Raw genomic sequence first — 24794 nt, 5'->3', positions numbered from 1 at the left:
TGCATTTATAAAATGGAAAGTTAAGAAAATTCTACTAACCAGATACAAATGACAAAAAAACTGAGAATAGCTTAGGTTTACATATACTTTACTGTAATGAATGATTCCTAGACTCTTTCTCTCACACTGTTTTTTTATTTTTTATTTTTTTTATTTAATGTTTTATCGTTCTTTAGCCCTCTGGTACATGGAGAACTCAGATACTCCCAACACTTTAACTAAGGTGAGAATATAGAATTGCAAATTGAATTTGCCAGAGATAGACCTGAACTCCTAAAGAATTGAACATTAAAACGGCCGACCCGTGTAGGACACACAGTGACTAATCCCAGCTTCTTATCTTGACTTTTCACACTGACTCATCTTGCCATTTTAATTAAAATGCTCAATCTGGATCTCATCAGAGGTATCCAGCCTGATACAACTTTACTTCCTTACACCTCTTTCTTATAGATGATCTGATGAGAATTAAAGAACCGGTATTTCCTTCATTGTTATAATATACAGTATATAATCCTATTTCTATCAAATCTCATACTTTGTTGATAGACCCCATGTGGTATCCACCACTGCAACATGTATGCAAGCCTCAGCTAACTGATCTGGCTTGACCCTACAAGTCTTCTAGAAAGAAATGACAGGTCCCTGTAATAGGAAAGCTCACCTCTCTGGTAGCTTGTGTCTCCCAGGTTTACTCCATTCAAAAGCTACAGCCTCAGACAGACTCTTTAGTATCCTTCACTTCTGAACATATCCAACACCTTGTCCTGCCAGATGTCTCAAATGCGGAAGAATCTGACTTATGCTGGCCAATATGAACATTTGCCCGAACATTGTCATTAAATTCGATGACTTGCCTAGTTTGCCTTTAACATCCAATTTTGGAATGAAAGTAATTCCCAGAACCCAAACCACATACAATGTTTAAGAAAAAAATGTCCATCCGGTTCATCAAATATTCTTGTCAATACGAACGTTGATTTGACCCCAGCAATGAATTGAAAATAAAACAAACACTCTTAAAACTAAAACTTTCTAACAAAATTCTTCTAGTGTATAGTCCACTTAAATAGGAACTAAACCCATCAATTTAACAGTTCCAAAAACAGTTAAATTCCCAAGAATGTAATTGTAACTTTGGTTGTGCTCTCATCCAAAATGCCAAACCATCAAATGGTTGGGGTCATAACTGGTCACATGTGCAGAATCATGGCAGTTGAAGATCAAACGGCTCAAGATAGCAGCTTCCTTGGCTGAAAATAGGAGAGTTCAGTTATGGAACTAAAGCCATCTAGTTAAAAAAGACGTTTGGGAATCACAAGAAAAAAAATCATACTCACCTAGTTGGCTGCAGTACCGATCCCAGCTGCATCTGTCCTCTGCAACCTCTAAGACCGAGAGCTGAGCAATCACTGCTGATCACTCAGCTCTCTGTCCTCAGTCTGCAGAGAGCTGGTGACTGTCAGCCACTGGCTCTCTACTCTGTCCCTCCAGTGCTCACTGGAATGCTGGGTTGTGAAAGGGGTGGGAGCAGCTGGCTCAGGCCCTCAGCATCTCACTCAGAGGCGAAGCCAGCTGTCGGTCAAGGCTTCCGAGGGGGATCCTTACCATATGGTCAGGATCTTTTGGGAGCCTGGACTGGCTCTGTGACGTCAGCCAACAGCGGGCTTTAGCGGGTAACAAGAATGCAGAACTAACTGCACACCTGTGACCTACAGGAACAGTATAGCCAAAAAAAACTTTGCCCATACTTCTCCTTTAACTGTTTCCCAAAACAGTTACATTCAAGGCACGCTGTGAATGATAACTTTTACAGCTACTGGTGCTCTCAACCAAACTGTCAAGCCATCAAATGATTGGGGTCATAACTGATCACATGTGCAGCACTATGGCAACTGCAAATTAAACAGAGGCGTCCCAGTTTGACGTCCTGTTGCAAAACTCCAAGTCCCATCATGCCTCTGCCTGTGGGAGTCATACTTGTAACTGGCTACCTTGTAATGCGTCATGGGACTTCGCAAAACAGCTGGAGTTTGAGAACTGGTTTAGTTCCAATGTAAGGTTGCATCACTGAAATAGACCTAAAGTAGGAGACAAGGGCTTGAAGAAGTGCAATATCTTTTAGAATGTTTTAGGCTTTCATTTTTAGAATGTACTAACTATTGAGAAATTTGAGTTGATTTACTGAAGGCAATTAGCCTGTTCACTTTGCAAGGGAAGTTGTACTTTGCATGGAAATATTTCCCATAACTTAATGAATGCTGTGAAGCTCTGCTGACTTTCAATATCCAATCGTGTGCATTTAAAAATTCAGTTTTTTTATGTTCATTGCATGTGATTGGGCAGAGGGAAATATCACCACAGTCATTAAGCTCTGGGGAAAATTCCCTTGCAAAGTGAGTATCCTTTTTGCCTTTAGTAAATCAATCCCGTAGAATATAATTTCTAGAAAGTGGTTTGTAGACATGCAGAAATTAACTAGAGGATATCTACAGTGACTTGAAAAAGTATTCATACCCCTTGACATTTTCCACATTTTGTCATGTTACAACCAAACACGTTAATGTATTTTATTTGGATTTTATGTGATAGACCAACACAAAGTGGCACATACTGTAATTGTGAAGTGGAAGGAAAACAATAAATTGTTTTCAATTTTCTTTTTACAAATAAATATCTGAAAAGTGTGGCGTGCATTTGTATTCAGCACCCTTTACTCTGATACCCCTAACTAAAATCTAGTGGAACTAATTGCAGTCAGAAGTCCACCTGTGTGTAATTTAATCTCAGTATAAATACAACTGTTCTGTGAAGCCTTCAGAGGTTTGTTAGAAAACCTTAGTGAACAAACAGTATCATAAAGGCCAATGAACACACCAGACAGGTCAGGGATAAAGTTGTGGAAAAGTTTAAAGCAGGGTTAGGTTATAAAAATATCCCAAGCTTTGAACATCTCATGGAGCACTGTTCAATCCATCATCTGAAATGGAAAAATACAGTTAGGTCCATATATATTCGGACATAGGCAAGATTTAATTTTTTTTCAGGTATTTGTGAAAACATATTCAAGCTATAGTTTTATAATGGATATAAAGTGCACACTCTCAGGTTTAGTTTGAGGGTATGTACATCCAAATTGGAGGAAGCATTTAGGAATTACAGCTCTTAGGAATAGCCAAGCCACTTTTTCAAGGGGCCAAAAGTAATTGGACACTTAAATCAAAAGCTGTTCCATGACTAGGTGTGGGCTACTCATTCATTCTTTATGCATCATTTAAGCAGGTAAAAAGTCTGGAGTTTATTCAAAGTGTGGTATTTGCATTTGGAGTCTATTGCTTGAACCTACATCATGCGTCAAAGGAGCTGTCCATGCAAGTGAAAAAGGCTTCAAAAATTTAACAAATCCATCAGAGAGATAGAAGCAACATTAGGCGTGGTCAAATCAACAGTTTGGTACATTCTGAGGAAAGAAGAACACACTGGTGAGCTCAGCAACATAAAAAGGTCTGGATGTCCACGGAAGACAACAGTGGTGGACAGTGGCGGCTGGTGCTCTAAAATTTGTGAAAAATACTGAAACAAAAACATAAATTGCAGCCACTCTACCCATCATATGCAGTCACTCTGCCCATCATATCTAGCCAACTGTGCCCATAATATGCAGCCAACTGTGCCCATCATATGCAGCATTTGTGCCCATAATATGCAGCCAACTTTGCCCATCATATGCAGACAACTGTGCCCATAATATGCAGCCAACTGTGCCCATAATATGCAGCCAAGTGTGCCCATCATAGGCAGCCACTGTGCCCATCATATGCAGCCAACTGTGCCCATTATATGCAGCCTCTGTGCTCATCAAATGCAGCAAACTGTGCCCCATCAATTGCAGCCACTGTGCCCCGCAAAAGCAGGCAACTGTACTCCAACAATTTCAGCTTTTGTGCCCATAATATGCAGCCACTGTGCCCTGTACCTCGCCTACCCGCTGTCTGCCCAGCACTTACCCCATCGTGGTGGTGGGTCAGGCAGCAGGTCAGGTGGCAAGCTGTGGGATGTGTAGGGTGGCAATGGATGCAGGACTCCTCTGTGCATGTCTTCTTCCTGTTCTGCATGGCAGCCAATGAGACTGCCTCTACCCTCAGCAATTCCGGTGCCTGGTATTACATCCAGGTCTTCTGATTGGCTGAGAGACGGTCCTGTGTTAGCAAAGCAAATATTTATTTGCTTTGCTAACACACCTGGGTGCACTGCAAGCGCAATGGTTTGCGCTTGCAGTGCACCTTTTTTGAAGCCTATTAGAAGCTTTGTTTCTAATCAGCTGCTTCCCCCCCCCCCCCCGCTGCTGTAATTCAGGTGCCCGGGGCCCAAAAAGGGTCCGGACTCCTGAATGGGGGTGGCTACAGCGGCCGTGGATAGATTCATGCACTGCATAATACACAGAGGGGGTGGCTGGAAAGAGGGGGCGGCACCCGAATGCCCCTAATGGACGCACCATTGAATGGAAAACCCCATTCACAACATCCAGACAAGTGAAGGACACTCTCCAGGAGATGGGCATATCATTGTCAAAGTCTACAACCAAGAAAACACTTCACAAGAGCAAAAACAGAGGGTTCACCACAAGGTGCAAATCATTCATAAGCCTGAAGAATAGAAAACCCAGATTAGACTTTGCCAAGAAACAACTAAAGCCAGGTTAGTTCTGGAAACACATTCTTTGGATGGATGAAATTAAGATTAATCTGTACTAGAATGATGGGAAGAAAAAATTGTGGAGGAGGCTTGGAACAGCTCATGATCCAAAGCACACAATGTCATCTGTAAAACATGGTGGAGGCAGTGTGATGGCATGGGTTTCCATGACTTCCAGTGGCACTGGGTCATTGGTGTTTATTGATGATGTGATAGAAGACAGAAGCAGCGGGATGAATTCTCCAGTGTTTAGAGACATACTGTCAGCCCAGATTCAGCCAAATTTAGCAAAGTTGATTGGACAGATGGACAATGTTTCAAACACACTGCAAAAGCAACCCAGGAGCTTTTAAAGGAAAAGAAAAGGCATATTCTGCAATGGCCAAGTCAATCACCTGATCCCAACCCAATTGAGCCTGCATTTCACTTGCTGAAGGCAAAACTAAAGGCAGAATGACCCACAAATAAAGAACAACTGAAGACAGCTGCAGATAGAGCCTGGCAAAGCTTCAGAAAGGAGGAAACCCAGTCTTTGGTAATGTCCAAGGGTTCCAGCTTCAGGCAGTCATTGCCAGTAAAGGATTCTCTCAGAATATTAAAAATGAACATTGTATTTATGATTATATTTATTTGTCCAATTACATTTGAGCCCCTGGAAATGGGGGTCTATGTATAAAAATGGTTGCAGTTCCTAACATTTGTAATTGATATTTATGTTCAACCCCTTGAATTAAAGCTGAAATTGCGCACTTAATATTACTTTAGATTGTTTAATTTTAATTTTATTCTGGTGGCATACAGAGCAAAAAGTATAAAAATTGTGCCTGTGTCCAAATATATATGGACCTAACTGCATGGCACAACTGCAAACCTACCAAGACATGGCCATCCACCTAAACTGACAGGACGGGCAAGGAGAGCATTAATGAGAGAAGCAGCAAAGAGGCCCATTGTAACTTTAGAGGAGCTGCAGAGATCCACAGTTCAGTGGGATAATCTGTCCACAGGACAACTATTAGTCGTGCACTCAAATCTGGCCTTTATGGAAGAGTGACAAGAAGAAAGCCATTGTTGAAAGAAAGTCAGAAGAGGTCCTGTTTGCGAAAAGCCACACAGCAAACATTTGGAAGAAGGTGCTCTGGTCAGATGAGACCAAAATTGAAGTTTTTGGCCTAAAAGCAAAACACTATGTGTGGTAGAAAACAAGCACTTCACATCACTCTGAACATACCATCCCCACCGTGAAACATGGTGGTGACAGCATCACATTGTTGTGGGGAATCTTTTTTTTTCAGCAGGAACAAGGAAGCTGGTCAGGGTTGATGGGAAGATGGATGGAGCCAAATGCAGGGCAATCCTAAAAGAAAACCTGTTAGAGTCTGTAAAATACTTAAGACTGGGGCAGAGGTTTACCTTCCAGCAGGACAACGACCCCAAACATACAGCCAGAGCTAAAATGGAATGGTTTAGATCAAAGCATATTCATGTGTTAGAATGGCCCAGTTAGAATAGTCAAGACCTAAACCCAATTGAGAATCTGTGGCAAGACTTGGAAAATGCTATTCACAGATGCTCTCCATCCAATCTGACAGAGCTTTAGCTATTTTGCAAAGAAGAATGGGCAAAAATTTCACTCTCTAGATGTGCAAAGCTGGTAGAGACATCCCCAAATAGACTTGCAGCTGTAATTGTAGAGAAAGGTGGTGCTGGGGGGCTGAGTACAGATGCACCCCACACTTTTCACATATTTATGAGTAAAAAAGTTTGAAAACCATTTATCATTTTCCTTCCACTTCACAATTATGTGCCACTTTGTGTTAGTCTATCATATAAAATCCCAATAAAATACATTCAAGATTTTGGTTGTAACAAGACAAAATGTGGAAAATTTCAAGGGGTATGAATATTTTTTTCAAGGCATTGCATCTGTCAGTTTGTAGATTGTTCCATGTACGGTCCAAAAATATGTATTGTGGAATAGATTTAGCTTGTCTGCCTGGTCAAAGCAAACAAAGTCCCCCAAGACTTTTCTGTGGCATGGGCTATATCTTCATCATTGGAGACTTCAGTTTAGCGTTTCAATATTTCTTTTCATTTCAGGCCAAGTTCTGGTCAGGCGTGAAAAACCTCATCCAATTTCTACATCAATGATAAAGAAAGATAATAGGTGGAAATGCCAGAAAGTTACAAGTGTGTTATTAATATTGCTCAGTCAACGATAGTTAAGATGAACATGAAATAACCTTTTGAAAGTGTTCATTCTTGTGGCAAAGTTGAAAAAAAGAACTGTAGTCAATGCAAAATAGGTCAACGAAGACAGAGCTTTTCTGGAGTCATTCTTCTCCTGTTCTATATTTAGGTAACAAACATTTCCTAAGCGCGAAACATTAGTCGGAGGAGGGCCAAGAATGAGAATGTTTTAGTTCCCCTTCTTGTCCTCCCCGCAGCATACAAAGCTTTAGACTTACTAATGCATTTCTCATTTTCCTTTACAATAGTTTATCGTCTGCACTGAAGAGTATTATGAATCATCCTTGCATTGTGTCTTGTATTTGGTGATAATGCAGAGGATGTTTTTTTCCCTAGAGTCAGTTTGTTATTAAAGTGGACCTGAACTTAGCAAGTGAAAATGTGTTATCTAATAGAGAATATCTAGAAATGTTATATGAGAATATAATAGCAATGTTAATTGTTCCTAATTAGTACCTTGAAAAATATCTACTTTTTGTCTTCAAATGTTCCTACAAAACAGCAGTGAACTTCCCAGAATGAGTGTTTTGGCTTTTTCTTAGATGTGGGTATGCACATATTTGTTTGGGAGATGTTCTCCGCTATTTTGTGTCTCAGTTTCTTTGGATCAGAGACCCGATGCAATTGCAGTAGTTACAGTTTTTCAGCACAAGGCCCACCTTCTCAAATAAAAAATATCCAGAGTGTTGCTTCAATGATTTACTGAGGAATTTCAAGATAATACCTTAGCACACAGCTTCCCAACTTCCCAACTTCACAATTAGGCCGCGTACACACGGGCGGACTGTTCGCCCAACCTTGTTCGGCAAACAGTTTCATCAAACAGTCCGCTCAAAATTTGCATGAGCGGACTTGCCCACACACGAGCGGACTGTTTGACGAACAAGGTTGGGCAAACAGTTCGCTCAACTTTTGAAATGAACGGACTCGCCCACGTAAGGCGGAGGCAAGTCCGCCCATTTCGAGCGCGTGTACAGGTAGGCGGGGCCCGCGAAGGAGACGTCGCGGGCTCCGCCGCCTGGAATGGGCTTAAAGGGGAACCCCAACGCCGAAAAAAATCGGCGTGGGGGTTCCCCCCAAGTCCACACCAGACCCTTGTCCGAGCACGCTACCCGGCCGGCCAGTAAAGGGGGGCGAGCGAGCGCGCCCCCCCTCCTGAGCCGTACCAGGCCGCGTGCCCTCAACATGGGGGGTGCCTTGGGGAAGGGGGGGGCCGCGCGGCCCCCCCACCCCAAAGCACCTTGTCCCCATGTTGATGAGGACAAGGGCCTCTTCCCGACAACCCTGGCCGTTGGTTGTCGGGGTCTGCGGGCGGGGGGCTTATCGGAATCCGGGAGCCCCCTTTAATAAGGGGGCCCCCGGATACCGGCCCCCCACCCTATGTGAATGAGTATGGGGTACAATGTACCCCTACCCATTCACCTGTGAAATAAAGTACAAATAAAAACACAACACAGGGGGAAAAAATATTTTATTGCACAGCCGGGGGTCTTCCGTCTTCGGGGGTCTTCTCGCCGGACTCCTCCGCTATGTGTGTGTAGCTCTTTTGCCAGCGGAGGAGTCCGGCTTTCTTCCTCCCCGCCGCCGGCCTCTTCTCCCGACTTCGGGGGTCTTGTCCCCCTCTTCGGTTCTTCTGCCGGGCTACCGCGCCTGGTCCGGTGGCCCGGTCTTCTGTCGCCGTCTTCCGTTCTTCTGTCGCCGCCTTCGGTTCTTCTGCCGGGCCACCGCGCCTTCTTGTAGCTCTTTTACAGGCGGTGGCCCGGTCTTCTGTCGCCGTCGCCGCCTTCCGTTCGTGTTCTTCTTCTTGTTCTTCTCCTGGAGATGTTGACTCGACGAGCTCTCCGGCCGGAATGCCGGGGACGCGCTGTGCGGTCACTTATATAGTGACAATGGGGCGGGGTCACATGGTATATGTCACATGGGTTGGTCACATGGGTTGATGTCACATGGGGACTATGACATCGTAAGGGGGCGGGGTCACCATGTGACATCAACCCATGTGACATATACCATGTGACCCCGCCCCATTGTCACTATATAAGTCACAGCGCAGGGCGGCTCTGGCATTCCGGCCGGAGGGAGCGACGTGTCAACATCGCCTGGAGAAGAACAAGAAGAACAAGAAGAAGAACACGAACGGAAGGCGGCGACGGCGACAGAAGACCGGGCCACCGCCTGTAAAAGAGCTACAAGAAGGCGCGGTGGCCCGGCAGAAGAACCGAAGGCGGCGACAGAAGAACGGAAGACGGCGACAGAAGACCGGGCCACCGGACCAGGCGCGGTAGCCCGGCAGAAGAACCGAAGGCGGCGACAGAAGAACGGAAGACGGCGACAGAAGACCGGGCCACCGGACCAGGCGCGGTGGCCCGGCAGAAGAACCGAAGAGGGGGACAAGACCCCCGAAGTCGGGAGAAGAGGCCGGCGGCGGGGAGGAAGAAAGCCGGACTCCTCCGCTGGCAAAAGAGCTACACACACATAGCGGAGGAGTCCGGCGAGAAGACCCCCGAAGACGGAAGACCCCCGGCTGTGCAATAAAATATTTTTTCCCCCTGTGTTGTGTTTTTATTTGTACTTTATTTCACAGGTGAATGGGTAGGGGTACATTGTACCCCATACTCATTCACATAGGGTGGGGGGCCGGTATCCGGGGGCCCCCTTATTAAAGGGGGCTCCCGGATTCCGATAAGCCCCCCGCCCGCAGACCCCGACAACCAACGGCCAGGGTTGTCGGGAAGAGGCCCTTGTCCTCATCAACATGGGGACAAGGTGCTTTGGGGTGGGGGGGGCCGCGCGGCCCCCCCTTCCCCAAGGCACCCCCCATGTTGAGGGCACGCGGCCTGGTACGGCTCAGGAGGGGGGGCGCGCTCGCTCGCCCCCCTTTCCTGGCTGGCCGGGTAGCGTGCTCGGACAAGAGTCTGGTGTGGACTTGGGGGGAACCCCCACGCCGATTTTTTTCGGCGTTGGGGTTCCCCTTTAAGCCAATTCCAGGCGGCGGAGCCCGCGACGTCTCCTTCGCGGGCCCCGCCTACCTGTACACGCGCTCGAAATGGGCGGACTTTCCGAGCGGGAACAGTCCGCTCATTTCGAAAGTACAGCGGACAAGCCCACACACGGGCGGACTGTCCGCTCAAACACAGTTTCAGCGGACAGTTTTTCGGAATTTCCGAAAGACTTTGTCCGTCCAACTGTCCGCTGAAACTGTCCGCTGAAAGCCCACACACGAGCGGACTGTCCGCCCAAACACTGTTCAGCGGACAAGGTTGGGCGAACAGTCCGCCCGTGTGTACGCGGCCTTACACAGTAGAACACTTCAGTGCCACCAACCCAACTCAAGTCCAGCCATCTTCCCAAATGCTCTTTCATCCCGGCAGTGGGTCCTCACATGGAATCCACTCACTAGCCTAGGCCCAGCATGCCTACCTTTCTTCAAGGCTACAAACCTACATGCTGTAAGTCAGGGGTAGCCAAGTCCCATCCACCGTCTGCCCAGGGCCCCACCCACACCAGAATATAAAGGGTACTATACTGCACCCAGTGATATCATCAGGATAGTAGTCTCTTTAAAACACACAGGCTGGATGTTGGGTGACATCGGCCAGTTCATTAAAAAACAGGTGACATTCGGTCCGTGTGTATGGCAGATGTTCCGACAGAAGCCAGCCGAACGGACGAGCATCCTGGAAAACCAGCAGCCAACCGGATTCCAATCTGCGCTCATAGGCAATGGCTGAGAGCGCTGACCGGAGTCTTCTCGCAAGGGGCCATGTGTACCAGGCTTAAAAGGGCTACTACCACCTGCCTACAAGTGCATCTAGGCACTACTGTGCCCTTAGCCTCATAGCTGTATAGGCTACACCTGCTAGTCTCTCAAGATTTAAAGTGAGATTTGGCAGTGTCACTACTGTCACTATGCTGTTAACTGTTCCTCTTTGTTAGAAAGAAAGCTGTGATGCAAGGATCTCCCTGCTTCTCTTCCATGTAGACTGACCCCACATCCTTTAGCTGCCTCTTTAATACTTCCCCCCTAAAAAATAGACATCAAGGGTGCAGCCCTGAGATAAGTAAGCAAAGCCCTGCCTCTATCAAGGTGGCTATCTTCTGATAGAAAAGTCAGGTCATCAATCTGATTGTATTGTCTGAAAGAGATGGGTAATTCTCAGGACTGGATGGACAAAATTACAAATTGTCTGACATGTAAAACAGCTATAAAGTATATGTTTAAATTGTGTATTTATTTGTTGGTGGAGCACCAAACCCTAAAGTGGATGAGAAAAAGGGGTCAGAGTCTAGCTTTTAAAGACAGGTCTCTTTCAGCCCGAATATTACAAAGAATTAATCTCGAAAAGTACTCTGTAGAATATTGAAATGTTAAGAGTGCCACAAGGTTTGAACAAGTCCAAAAAGAATTTTTATAATCAAGACACATAAGCAGAAAGCTAACACATCTGGGAGCTCAAAACTCCAACTTGATCAGGGCTGGGAAATAAGACAACATAATCTGATATGAGCAGATTATATAAGACAATGATCAATAGCACAATAACAAAGGTATGTAGTTTGCTATACAATGATTACCACTCTAGGTGCAATTTCAATAAAGAATACATGAAAACTGGAAAACGGTGGGAATTTAAAGGTGTCAAAGAAAGAATATAGTATGTTTTTATTATAAAAAATATATTTTATTAATATCAATAAAAGCATTATTGTAAAAAATCCCTTGTTGCATATCAAATTAATTTCATATACATATACAGACACTACCACTCTACATGTTTCACTTTGAGCTTCTTCAGGAGATTCTAGAGTGCTGTCTGAAATGATTACTAAGAGAGATAAATAGAACAACAAAAATGGGACTGATTACTTACAGAGTTATAATTAATTACAGATTTATCAAAAATAAAAAAAGGAATTTTACAATCAAAGAATATTATTGAAGCATAGAAGGACCTACCAAGTATGAAAAGTTTGCAAAATAAGACACATGTATTTTTGAGTATCTTTACGTTTGATAAATTTGTAATTAATTGTAACTCTTTAAGTAATTAATCCCATTCTTGTTGTTGTTCTATTTATCTCTCTTATGCCGCGTACACACGATCAAACAATCGGGTGGAAAAGTCCGGCAAACTTAAGTCCGCCGGACAATCCCCCCGTGTGTAGCCTCCGGCAGACTTTTTTGACCCGAAAGTATGGTGGACTTAGAAAGTAGTTTTGCATTCCAATCTTCCCGCCGGACTTGCATTTCGGCGGACAATCCGGCCGTGCGTATGCCAGTCCGCCGTACTTTTGAAATGAACGGACTTTTCCCGCCCGGAGAAAAGTCCGCTCATTTTGAGCGGGTCTCCAGGTAGGCGGGGCCCGCGAAGGAGACGACAGAAGACCAGGCCACCGCCTGTAAAAGAGCTATAAGAAGGCGCGGTGGCCCGACAGAAGAACTGAAGAGGGGGACAAGACCCCCGAAGTCGGAAGAAAGCCGGGCTTCTCCGCTAGTAAAAGAGCTAGCAGAAGATAGCGGAGGAGTCCGGCAAGAAGACCCCCGAAGACGGAAGACCCCCGAAGACGGAAGACCCCCGGAGCTGTGCAATAAACTATTTTTACCCTGTGTTGTGTTTTTTTTGTACTTTTTTTCACAGGTGAATGGGTAGGGGTACATTGTACCCCATACTCATTCACATAGGGTGGGGGGGCCGGTATCCGGGGGCCCCCTTATTAAACGGCCAGGGTTGTCGGGAAGAGGCCTTTGTCCTCATCAACATGGGGACAAGGTGCTTTGGGGTGGGGGGGCCGTGCGGCCCCCCCTTCCCCAAGGAACCCCCCATGTTGAGGGCACACGGCCTGGTACAGCTCGGGGGGGCGCTCGCTCGTCCCCCCCTTTCCTGGCTGGCCGGGTAGCATGCTCGGACAAGGGTCTGATGTGGACCTGGGGGGACCCCCACGCCGTTTTTTTTCGGCGTTGTGGTTCCCCTTTAAGTCCATACCAGGTTGCGGGGCCAGCGACGTCTCCTTCGCAGGCCCCACCTACCTGGAGACGCGCTCGAAATGAGCAGACTTTCCTCCGCGTGTGTGGGCAAGTCCGTTCATTTCAAAAGTAGGGCGGATAGTACGGCGGACTTAGTACGCCATATTAGTCCGCTGAAATAGTGCCATCTGTGGGCAAGTAGCCCGTTTGGAAAGTCGGACGGACAGTCCGGCGGGAAGTCCGCCAGACTAAGTCCGCCGGATAGTCGACTACGTGTGTACGCGGCATTAGTAATCATTTCATACAGCACTCTAGAATCTCCTGAAGAAGCTCACTCAAATTGAAACATGTAGAGCGGTAGTGTCTGTATATGTATTTGAAATGAATTTGATATGAAAAAGGGGAATTTTTTACAATAATGTTTTTAATGATATTAATAAAAAAAGAAAATTTAAATTAAAAAATACTATATTTTTTCTTTGACACCTTTAAAGTCCAACAGTTTTAAATTTTTCATGTATGCTTCATAAAAATTGGGATGTGGTGTCCATTCTGATCTTGCAACCCAAAGTCTCTTTATTAGATGCAATTTCAATAGGTAATATAAAGAGAAGAGATCACCACAGAAAATAAAATATTTATAAAATAAAACAAAAAATAGATATTAAAGGTTATGTTAAAAAAACGCACATTTAAAAAAAAAATAAAAATAAAATATGCCCCAAATAAATGTTGTTTTATTTCTCAGCTCTGACAAAGAAGAAGTTTTAAGCTCCCAAAACACATTTAATTTCTGTTTATGTCTCTGTTTATGTTTTAATTTCTGTTTATGACGGATTACTTTCTTACTGGGCTTTTTCAAACTTTGTGGTACTCCCATTCTTCCAATATTCTATAAATTGTATACTTACCCATCTGCTTGGAGTTCAACTTTAAACCAGATATGTAAACAAATCTTATAAATGTATGGGATACTAGGAGAAAGGTTTTTATTTCTGAAAATGTTTCTGTTGTCTGACCGGTCACAAATCAAATATACAGTACCCTGCATTTCTTTCTCATTGTAGGTGCAGAAATATTGTTCCACACAATTAGAAGTATTCCCTATGTGGCAGATTGGCTGCATATGCCGAAGATTTGCAAACTTCTCCTAAACAGGGGATAAAGGTGAACTATTTGGTACATAATTCAAAAGGTATTTGTGCTTGGGAAAAAAAAATAAGCTTTCCAGTGTTTCTATGGAAATGGTTATTCTAGGGACTCACCATGGTTGAGCCTCAGGGAATGGAAGACATGCTGCCTTTCCATCTCTCTCTGTAATACATATTTATGGGGCAGATTTACATGTAATTAGCCCAGAAATCACGGAGAATTGGGTCGCTTTGCAAAAAAATATTTATTGAGCTAAGCGGTTTCCACACTTGTTGCCCATCCGTAAAACAGCTGGTGAAAAAAAAATGTAAGATAAGACAGGGTAGGGGAATTATTTAAAAGTTTCAGCACATATTGTATTCTTTAAAATGAATACTACGGCAACAGCAACAATAATACAACATGGGGCCTACAATAAATATAGATTGTGGGAACTAAATCCAAAAAGAATTGATTTTACCCTGTACAGCTCACAGATGTGCTGGTGACCTTGGTTTTAGCCAGCCGTATCTAAACATAAAGGATATCTAATCCCAAAAACAAAAATGTAATATATTGCAGATTACCAGTTCTTGGATGTGGTGGCTGCATTCATTTTCTTTTTTCCATTTTTTTTGTTGTTTTATTTTTAACCGGCAATTCTGCCAATAACATACTTTCTGTTCTGGGGTGCCATTGTATCTATGGAGGGAGAGCATTGATCGCTTTAGTTTAAATTTCAAACATGTTTTTATATTCTAGTTTGAAAGAAAATAAATAAATAAATAAATAAATAAAAACAATAATACTATAATGAAAAATAATACATATTTAGTGCCTGCCTGTCATTGCTGTTCTCCTTTTGAAAATGCGTGTTCCCTAGCTGTCTTTAGCAATATGCCCCATACACACAATCGGACATTCCAACCACAAAATCCATCTGATTTTTTCTGACGGATTTTGCCTGAAACTTGTCTTGCATACACATGGTCGCACAAAGTTGAAAATCCGATTGTTCGGAACGAGGTGACGTAAAACAAATACGACGGGACTACGTAGAGGCCAGTAGCCAATAGCTTTTGTCTCCAAAATTTTTCTGAGCATCAAGTCATTTGTGAAGTCAACTGAAGGCAGAATTCTGGTAAGATAATTATATAAATAATAAAACCAATGGATTGCCCTGACAGCCAGACAACTAACATTGTCAGATGGTGCTAAGCAATGACTTTCTTTTATCTTGAAAGATCTCTTTTTACATTTCCAAAATACACTATATTACCAAAAGTATAATGGAGAGGTTCCCTCGTGGTGTTTTTTTTTAGCAGCCACAAAATTATTCAAAGATCATTAGTTAAAATTATTTATTTTATCAAAAAGCAATTTGACAGTTACATGAGAGTTGTAAAAAATTGTGCTCTGGCATTAACATGAAAATGACAAAACCACTTATCAAGATGGAATTACATATTGTGAGAAATTTTGATAAAATTGCATTTTACAGCAAAAGAATAATCTTCCACATAAAATCCCTACGCGTTTCGACCCTTCTAATCGTGGTCTTCTTCAAGGGTGTATTTTATTCTATGCAAAAAGATAAGGGAAAATTTTACATTTTGATAATCATTTGATTTATTTGCCCAGGTATCTAATTACAAAAAGAAATGTATATTTACCAATGAAGATGATGGAAGAGAGAAAAACATGTCCTATAACCAGAGATTTCTTTTAAAATCAGCTTATTCCAGCAAGCCCAAAGACATTGGTGTGTCATCTCCACCTCCTATGACATGATCGGCTTTTAAAAGAAATGTCTGGCTATAGGACATGTTTTTCTCTCTTCCATCATCTTCATTGGTAAATATACATTTCTTTTTGTAATTAGATACCTGGGCAAATAAATCAAATGATTATCAAACTGTAAAATATTTCCTTATCTTTCTGCATAGAATAAAATATACCCCCTTGAAGAAGACCACAATTAGAAGGGTTGACATGCATAGGGCTTTTATGTGGAAGATTATTCTTTTGCAGTAAAATGCAATTTTATCAAAATTTCATACAATATGTAATTCCTCCTTGATCAGTGGTTTTGTCATTTTCATGTTAATGCCAAAGAACAATTTTTTACAACTCTCATCTAACTGTCAAATTGCTTTTTGATACAATAAAGAATTTTAACTAACGATCTTTGAATAAATTCTTGGCTGCTAAAAAAAACCCCATGAGGGAACCTCTCCATTATACAAATGTTTCGTGGTGTGCAGCACCACTAGCTCACATATATGTGTTTTTCTATTCTATATTACCAAAAGTATTGGGACTCCTGCCTTTACATGCTCATGAACTTTAATGGCATCCCAGTCTTAGTCGGTAGGGTTCAATATTCAGTTGGACCACCCTTTGCAGCTATAACAGTCTCAACTTTTCTGGGAAGACTGTTCACAAGATTTAGGAGTGTTTCTATGGGAATGTTTGACCATTCTTCCAGAAGCTCATTTGTGAGGTCAGTCACTGATGTGGATGAGAAGGCCTGGCTTTATCTATTATCTAATATTTTCTAAATATTATACATAAATAAACAGTCCAGAAAAATCTGTATCTCAAATGGGCCATAATAGTCAAATGGCAAACTTCATTATTTAACTGTGGATAAGGTTATCCAATCCCTTCACCAAGTGAACAAGCCACCACCACTATAGGTTGGACTCTTACCAAAGAGTCTGGACCCTTTATTACGAAGGGTCAAACAGCTGATGAATATGTCCCAGTAGGGGTCATAAACAGGGGATGAACAAAGGAACAACTTCAGGAACAGCTCCAGAGAATCCAGGGGACTACACCCAAATGATGATTGTGTAGTCAGATCCAAATAAAACAAAATACGCTGGATACCTCTTAAGGGTTGCATTTAATATAAACCTACACTTTGCAATATTTTATATTAAATGCAACCCTTAAAAGGTTTTGCACTATGCAGCGTGTTTTGTTTTTTTGGATCTGACTACACAATCATAATTTGGGTGGAGTCCACTGGATGCTCTGGAGCTTTTCCTGACGTTTTTCCTTTGTACATCTCCTGTTGATGACCCCTATCGGGATATCGTATCCATAGTAAAAACAGCTTTGCATGGTAAAAAAGGAAGGCGGCCGCCACAGAACATCCAAACATGTAAAATGTGTGTCTGCAGGAACATACAGCTCAGTCCAGCCCGTTTCGCTGACAAAAGGACTTCTTCCGGAAGAAGTCCTTTTGTCGATGAAACCAGTGGACGCTGAAGCACTAGAAGAGGGAGGTCACTTGAATCCTATCACTTGATACTTCTTCATAAAAACTATTCTATTGTGATTATTTTGAATATTTTCAATGTTGGACTCACTATCATAACACTTCAGGTGTTTTGGATTTTTTGACATTGTGCTGAGCGCTGCAATTTTACTTTGTTATTGTTATCACAGTGTTTTGTGTATCTACACTAATTGCTAGCAGCTTTATACCATTAAGCGCTGACACAATTTTTTCTTTTTATACTCTCTGCACTCCTCTTTTGCATATACTGACCACTGTCATACTCTCAATACTTCTCTCTTGCACACACTGCCGTAGTCCTGTAGACCAGAAGTTCGGGACCCAGAAGTGACGTGACCAGAATGCGCCTCCGGTCACATCATTTCTGGGTCCTGAGCGTTTGGTCTACAGTACTATGACGGTGGAGCGCACACCAGCCCAAGAGTCCAGGACGGCTTACAATCCCTGCCAAAGTGGTGTCTACTTCGGTGATTTCCAGCTTCCAGGGGCATTGGTGAGGTATGGTATATACATAGTTACATTAGTCCAAGCTGACCAATTTGCTGTTTCTTTTTTTTTTAACATTCCCAAAACACAGTGACACTGATTGACACTGATACTAATTAATAAAAAAAAATCCTGTCCAAAAAATACCTGGACCTTTGACCCTGACCTTGACCCAAACACTAACCCTGGCATTGACCTAGATCAAACTTTTTTATTTATTTACTATTATTATTTTATTTTTCTACACACACTTTTGTTTTTCTATCTTTGCAAGGACAGAGAAAGATGCAATGGGGTTGATCTACTAAAGGCCAATAGACATGCACATGCAGGCAAAAATGCATTTTTTTTTTTGTTGCATGTGGTTGCGTATTCTTTGCAAAGTGAGGTTTTACCTTATTTACTAAGCTCTGGAGCAACTGCACTTACAGAGTGAAATTCACAGTCTATTTGCCTTTAGTAAATCAACCCCAATGCATCTCTCTTGTCCATTCACAGAGACAGAAAACACGAGGGGCGGGCTACATATGAGCTAATCAGCGGCACACTCCCAGCACAAAAGGAGATGCGCAAATATGTGGCCCCACGGAAAAAAGCCCAGTCCAGTGAGGCCACATTAAAAAGAGGGGGTACGGTGCGCTATGGAAATTACAGTATAGCTGAAAATTTTAAACTGACAGGATCAAGTGCATAAAAAAATATATGTATAGAGGAAACCATAAAGATGTAAAAAAGTTAAAAAATGTGTATATATATATATATATATATATATATATATATATATATATATATATTTATTTATGGTCGGAGCCCTCCGCTCTAAGAGATATGAAAGAACACATAAACACGTCATAAGACTAAGAACATAAAATAGACCTGAATTGTGCCCTTGGTCTGCTGTAAGGTAAGCCCTGGTGAACTGGGTGCTGAGTCCTGGTCTGCTGGGTGATATGCCAAGAGAAGGCCGCATACCTTAAGAAAGTAAATGGATGTTTCTGTAGAGAAACGTGTTTTAAGTGAAGTACTCTGAGAAGGGAAATGGGTGGGTGGGTACCTTGCACTGGAACCGACACAGACCGTTGTGGGTGGTCTGATTATATACCCTCTGGGCTCCTCCCATAATTAAGGGCCACCATACTGGCCCTCTTATTTATGGTCGGAGACCTCCGCTCTAAGAGATATGAAAGAACACATAAACACGTCACAAGACTAACAACATCAAATAGATCTGAATTGTGCCCTTGGTCTGCTGTAAGGTAAGCCCTGGTGAGCTGGGCGGCGAGCCCTGGTCTGCTGGGCGATATGCCAAGAGAAGGCCGCAAAAGACTTAGTTTAGGGAGGTAATTATTAATTTATGTACAACAAGACACTACGGGGCAAAGTTGCTGAAGGCTCAGGACATTTCCACTTGTGGATTGGAGATGTATCGAGTAAAGCAGGTGGATTCCCGCCTGCCCATCTTTGATCGCGTGGACTGGGACCATGTTTCGTGAGGCTGCTGATGCTGCTCCAATGCGAAATAATGTCCAAGAAAATGACCAAGGTCCTGGCCTAATTTGCTCAAAAGGAACCTGACGTGACTAATGAACTGGTTGCTGCCTGGGGTACTAATCGGGAACGGTAGTAATGGGCTGTCCTGCGAGGGATCAAACATATGGGCCAAAAATTGATCTAGGATGGACACGGGGCACCAGGCTTTGAAAGTTTGGAAAGGTTTGATGTCAACCCCTGGACCGGACTATTGTGTTTTGGACACCCTGAGGAGCAAGATGAAGTAAGTCTGATGGCGTGTGAGGTGGCGTCTACGTAACACTTTACAACTGGGATGGTGACAGTTTTCACTGGGGTGTAAGAAGCTGTAGAAAGCCAGGTAGATGGCTGCTTGAACGATCAGGCTGAATTTAGCCAAAGGGGAATGTGACAGGATGAAAGACACGTCTCGGAATATGGCGCTGGTGACGGGTAGCCGTTTGATACTGATTTGGGGTCATTGCCTGTGAATACCACACAACATGGTCTTGACCGTATGGGCGGCAAACAAGACGGTTTGTTAGGATCTCATAAGGGGATGAAATACTGGATGTCAGCTGAGTGGGGTCTAAGGTATTGTGTGACAATGCTAACTGTGTGTGGTGGCATAATATGAAGACCAGGATGTGATGGAGAACTCTTGGTATTGCTCTGGGGTTTGAGGCTAGTAACCTGACATAGAACCTCTAGGCTGCACGGTAGGCCTTCAGGGTGTTGTGAGATAGTGAAAGATTAATAAGGCAGGTAGCGTTGTGAAAGTGTTGTTTGAATCCGAGGTTAGCTACGACCAGTGTGGGATAAGAGACATGGTCGGGTCGGTTCCAGGTTCCTGCAAAAAAGAACGAAGCAAAGTTAACGGGTAGTGCGTCGGCCAGATTATTGCGTTTGTCTGGGATGTGGACGCATGGGACGTTAGATTGGTGCTGTGGGGAAAGTGGCACCAACCTGCGCAGGAAGGCCACGATGGCAGGCTACTAGGACCTCCTTTATTCATAATACTGGCTGTGGCTTGGCTGTCTGTGGCGAACGTCACTGTTTGTCCTGCCCTGTTGTTGCACCAGACTTGAGCTGTTGTGAAAATGGGGTAGAGGTCGAACAAAGAGGAGGACTAACTGAACCCAGGAATCAAGAGGATTTCTGATGGCCATGGCCCTATAAACCCAATTTGGACAAAAATTGAGGCGAGGACCTGTGGAGGCTGTGGTGACCATGACTACCTGAGATGAAGAGAGAGATGCTGAGGGAATACACATTGGCATGCCATTCCAATTTGTGAGAAATTCGACTCCCATGGGCAGATCTGCTATAGCTGGCCCATCTTAATTTAAGGATTTAGTCAGGGTCTTTACCTGGAAGAGAAATACTAAAAGATGGGAGGTAAAGGATCCCCTTGAGTCTGGCTGCTGCCTTGGCTGAAAATGAGCGGTGATAGTCAAAGGATGTCGGCCACTTGATGTGCAGTACCTTGCACTGGAACCGACACAGACCGTTGTGGGTGGTCTGATTATATACCCTCCAGGCTCCTCCCATAATTAAGGGCCACCATACTGGCCCTCTTATATATATATATGGAAAACAGGAGGGGCTGCCACTACCATATGTGACCAACCTGGCAGATTGGAAAAAGATGTAAAATGCTAAAATGGTAGTTCCGGCGCTCGCCTACTATTAATTGCACACCTGTGCCATATGAGAACCAATCTAAACAGAAATGTGTAACTAAATAAAAGTGCCTATCACCCAAAATGCTAGATTATTGTTTACAAATTACATGAGAAATACAAATATAAACAAAAAATAAAATATAAAGAATGTATGAAGATATGCAATATTAAAATATATAAGCATATATTATCGCTAGAAAATTGCAACATTAAAAAGTGCATGTGTGCATTCCAAAAACCACGGCTGATGCTATCATAAAGTGCTATGTGCTATGTTAGTGCACAAAAAACATATTAAAATATATTAAAATACTTTATATTATAGCCTTCATCCAAAAACCTCTCAGTGTGTGAAATCGCAAAAAATGAAAAAAAAGAAATTCAAAAAGGAAAAGTCCAACACCACAAGTTAATATCAGAAGGTTCCTCTGTAATCGAATCAGAGTGACAAAGTGCTCAGTGCTTGGTGTATCCTGAATTGCAACCGGTGCGATTTTCCATGCATAAGACAATATGCCGCACTCACCAGCTCCCCTGCCCCAATAGGGGTTAAATAGCCTCCACAGTGTAAGCCCCTGTGTCGCTATATGGAGCTGGTCCGGTTCCCATCCAGTTACTTCTTATTTCCTCATTGTGAATAGAAATGAAAAATACATAGTGTAATCCAGCTTAACCACTTGCTTACTGGGCACTTAAACCCCCCTCAGTCCCAGACCAATTTTCAGCTTTCAGCGCTGATGCACTTTGAATGACAATTGCGCGGGCATACAACACTGTACCCAAATGAAATTTTTATCATTTTTTTCCCACAAATAGAGCTTTCTTTTGGTGGTATTTAGTTACAGCTCGGAGTTTTATTTTTTGCTAAACAAACAAAAAAAGATGCAAAAAAAAAATAAAAATAAATCATGTTTTAATAGTTTGTTATAAAATTTTGCAAACGGGTCATTTTTCTCCTTCATTGAAGTGCGCTGATTAGGCGGCACTGATAGGCTGCATTGGTGGGCACTGATGGGCTGCATTGGTGGGCACTGATGGGCTGCATTGGTGGGCACTGATAGGCTGCACTGGTGGGCACTGATAGGCATAGTTAAGGCGGCACTAATAGGCACAGATAAGGCGGCACCGATGGGCACAGATAAGGCGGCACTGATGGGCAAAGATGGGCACAGATAAGATGGCACGGATGGGTGGCACGGATAAGTGGCACGGATGGGTGGCACGGATGGGCACTGATAGGTACCACAGATAGATGGGACTGATGGGCACTGATAGGTGGCACTGATAGGTGGCTCTGATAGGTGGCACTGCTGGGCACTGATGGGCGGCACTGCTGGGCACTGATGGGCGGCACTGCTGGGCACTGATGGGCGGCACTGGGGTGCAGCACCTTTGAGGCAGATTTTGGGTGGCACTGTGGGTGGCACTGCTGGGTGGCACTGTGGGTGGCACTGTGGGCACTGCTGGGTGGCACTGTGGGCACTGCTGGGTGGCACTGTGGGCACTATGGGCACTGCTGGGTGGCACTGACAGGGGGGCACTTACTTTATTTCAGGATGGCACTGCGGGTGGCAGGTGGGCACTGGCAGGGGGCAGGTGTCCGTTTAAATTGCTGGCCGTGATCGGGACTGATGTCCCGAACACGGCCGCCGGCGATCGGCTTTTTTTTTTTCTCCTCGCGCTGTCAGCGCGAGGAGGAATACTAGCCGATTACCGGCTCCGTTTTATCACATGATCAGCTGTCATTGGCTGACAGCTGATCACGTGATAAGGGGTCGGGATCGACCCCTTACACGGATCGGTGATCAGGCGAGTCTCACGGACTCGCCGATCACAGAGCGCGCCGCGCGCGCCCCTCAGGGGGCGCGCAGGCCGCTCGTAACCGGGACTACGTCAATAGACGTAGTCCCGAAAATGTGGGTCCGCGCTATTGCCGTCATTTTGCAATAGCGCGGTACCCAAGTGGTTAAAATCCGAGTTTTTATTGTGTGCAAAAAGTTGCTACTCACATGAATAAGAGAATAAAAACAGCGCCTCTACAATATGCCTTTGAAAGTTTGTTTGTATTCACCGCCGCCGCCTTGTAAGAGAGAGGGTTCACTCCAGACGACGTCCGATGACGAAACGCGTAGGGTATGGCCTATGGTGAACCCTCTCTCTTACAAGGCGGCGGTGGTGAATACAAACAAACTTTCAAAGGCATATTGTAGAGGCGCTGTTTTTATTCTCTTATTCATGTGAGTAGCAACTTTTTGCACACAATAAAAACTCGGATTTTAAACTGGATTACACTATGTATTTTTCATTTCTATTCACAATGAGGAAATAAGAAGTAACTGGATGGTAACCGGACCAGCTCCATATAGCGACACAGGGGCTTACACTGTGGAGGCGATTTAACCCCTATTGGGGCAGGGGAGCTGGTGAGTGCGGCATATTGTCTTATGCATGGAAAATCGCACCGGTTGCAATTCAGGATACACCAAGCACTGAGCACTTTGTCACTCTGATTCAATTACAGAGGAACCTTCTGATATTAACTTGTGGTGTTGGACTTTTCCTTTTTGAATTAATTTTTTTGCATTTTTTGCGATTTCACACGCTGAGAGGTTTTTGGATGAAGGCTATAATATAAAGTATTTTAATATGTTTTAATATGTTTTTTGTGCACTAACATAGCACATAGCACTTTATGATAGCATCAGCCGTGGTTTTTGGAATGCACACATGCACTTTTTAATGTTGCAATTTTCTAGCGATAATATATGCGTATATATTTTAATATTGCATATCTTCATACATTCTTTATATTTTATTTTTTGTTTATATTTGTATTTCTCATGTAATTTGTAAACAATATTCTAGCATTTTGGGTGATAGGCACTTTTATTTAGTTACACATTTCTGTTTAGATTGGTTCTCATATGGCACAGGTGTGCAATTAATAGTAGGCGAGCGCCGGAACTACCACTTTAGCATTTTACATCCAGTGAGGCCACATATTTGCATACGGTCGGTGTGAGGGGGTTAAGTAAATCTTACCTTATCCTTTAAAAAACAAGCGTAAAAATTATTTAAGTAGGTAAATTGGTCAGAGAATTATAGTCCTGTTACCAGATGCATACTGAGGTTGCTAAATTTGGTCTGGGCATCTAGGCATCAATGCCCACACAAGGGTTAAACTGTGTGGCACTAACTATAAAAATACATTTTACCCAATAGCAATGATAAAGAGGCCACATGAAACAATTGCGCATCAAACAATAATTTCATTTTGCTTTTCTAGGTCCGAGGCCTTGGGTCCTTTCCACACAAGGTAAAAAAGATGTTCCTTTCATTTTTCAGGGCTGTAAGTAAACACTACATTCTCTATGGTGCTATTATTTCTGCAAAGGTTCCAGCACTTGAAAATGTGATTATCCAATGACTTTATGTGATTAGTTCAAAAGGAGCATTCCCACCTTATTATTTAAAAGACTGACTGAGTGCCATGTTGTGGAAGTGGTATTTCTTTCCATTGAAATGTTGCTCCTGTCAGAGGGTAGCACAATTTATTTAATCCGGAACCCAAATAACTCAGGCAATGGCTTGTTATCGAGCTGAGATGAACGAAAATGGAGTGTAAAATAGCTAACTACCCGACAAATAATCTACAAATTAAAATATCATGTCGTTAAATTGTCTGATGTGAGATAATATCATTGTGATATATATCCCCTCTGTGTGTGGTGTATCTGCTTGGAATATAAAACACTGCAGCTGGGTA

Source organism: Lithobates pipiens, unplaced genomic scaffold (genome assembly GCF_037356315.1).
Source record: "Lithobates pipiens isolate NorthernLeopardFrog02 unplaced genomic scaffold, aLitPip1_a1.2 Scaffold_23, whole genome shotgun sequence".
Taxonomy (NCBI): domain Eukaryota; kingdom Metazoa; phylum Chordata; class Amphibia; order Anura; family Ranidae; genus Lithobates; species Lithobates pipiens.
This window is presented reverse-complemented; position numbering follows the sequence as displayed.